We start from the raw sequence: 2043 nt of genomic DNA on the forward strand, positions 1-2043 counted from the left end.
TCTTGCCAAGAATTGATGTGAAAAAATCATACCAAGCATCGCTTAAGCAATCAAGTCCAAACAATCTTTTGACTGGTCATTCAAACTTTGTTTACTCCTTGAAATAACACTCTTTTTAAAATTAGACTGAGAAGAATCTCAAAAGAGTGTAACATTTATCAATGCTCTGAAAATTTCATTGTCTTCTTCTTCATCCATATCTCAACTCTGAAGCCATTTTCTTACTCAAACTTTTAACATCTTTATGTTCCGAAGAAAGAAGAAGAAGATTTGTTCACTAGGCTTGCATGGTTATCTAGTTCTATTCTACCAAATCTCTACCCTTGAATTTGAGAATGATTATTGTAGAGTACAAAGGAAATTAGCCTTGATCGCTTAAGCGACGTGGGCTATCGCTTAAGCGATCACGACTTATGTATACTAGATTGCTTAAGCGAGAATTGACTTCGCTTAAGCGATCATGTATTTGAGAATGAATTATTCTATATACAAAAGGAAATTTGCCTTGATCGCTTAAGCGATCATGACTTATGTATACTGGATCGTTTAAGCGAGATCTAACATCGGCTAAACGATCTTGTATTTACGAATGAATTATTGTAGAGTACAAAAGGAAATTAGCCTTGACCGCTTAAGCAACGTGAGCTATCACTTAAGCAATCATGGCTAATGTATGCTAGATCACTTAAGCGATCCTGTATTTGAGAATGAATTATTGTAAAGTACAAAAGGAAATTAGCCTTGATCGCTTAAGCAATGTGGGCTATCGCTTAAGTGATCACAACTTATGTACACTGGATCACTTAAGCGAGATCTGATATCGCTTAAGCAATCCTTTATTTGAGAATGAATTATTGTAGAGTACAAAAGGAAATGAGCCTTGATCGCTTAAGTGACATAGGCTATCACTTAAGCGATCACAGCTTTTGTTCATTGGATCACTTAAGCGAGATCTGACATTGCTTAAGCGATCCTGTATTTGAGAATGATTATTAAGTACCAAGGAAATTAGCCCTGATCACTTAAGCGACGCTGTCTATCGTTTAAGCGATCACGGCTTATCTGTATATGATCGCTTAAGTGAGAGCCCACATTGCTTAAGCGACATTGAATCTGAGAAGGAATTGTCAAGTATAAAGAAAATTGGTCTTGGTTGCTTAAGCGACTCCTATTGTTGCTTAAGGGATCATGCATTATCCATGTAGGATCGCTTAAGCAAGACATTACATCGCTTAAGTGATTAAGGCTAATTTCTTTTTGTACTTAGAATAATTCATTCTCAAATATAAGATCGCTTAAGCGATGTCAGATCTCGCTTAAGTGATCTCGTATATATAAGTCGTGATCACTTAAGCAATAGTCCACGTCGCTTAAGCGATCAAGGCTAATTTCCTTTATACTATGCAATAATCATTTTGAAATTCAAGGGAGAGATTTGCATAGAAAAGAACTAGATAACCATACAAGCTTAGTGAACAGATCTTCTTCTTTTTTCTTCGGAACATAAAGATGTTAAGAGTTCAAGCAAGAACATGGCTTCAGAGTTGAGATATGGAAGAAGAAGAAGACGGTGAAATTTTCAGAGCATTGATAAATATTACACTCTTTTGAGATTCTTCGCGGTCTAATTTTAAAAAGAGTTGTTATTTTAAGGAGTAAACAAAGTTTAAATGACCAGTCAAAAGATTGTTTGTGCAAATGGTTTTGCAGAGTTACAGCACCGTACATAAAACTTAATGATCTATTGTTATTCTATTATTGTTGTTAGTCCTTTTCATTTATTTAATATTTATTATTATTAATTATTTTTTTCATTTCAATAGAATGAGAAAATAACACTTTGGTCTTTATTAGTCAGCACTGTACATAAAACTGAATGATTTATTGTTATCCTATTATTTTTGTTAGCACTTTTCATTTGTGAAATGAGGTACGTTTCTACTAACGTGCCACACTAGTGTGCTATGACATAAAACTTAATATGTGTTAATAACCGATTTCACTTAAGCAATCAAGGCTAATTTGCTTCTTCTCTCGAATCTT

The sequence above is a fragment of the Pistacia vera genome, unplaced genomic scaffold, assembly GCF_008641045.1.
Source record: "Pistacia vera cultivar Batoury unplaced genomic scaffold, PisVer_v2 Contig489, whole genome shotgun sequence".
Classification (NCBI taxonomy): domain Eukaryota; kingdom Viridiplantae; phylum Streptophyta; class Magnoliopsida; order Sapindales; family Anacardiaceae; genus Pistacia; species Pistacia vera.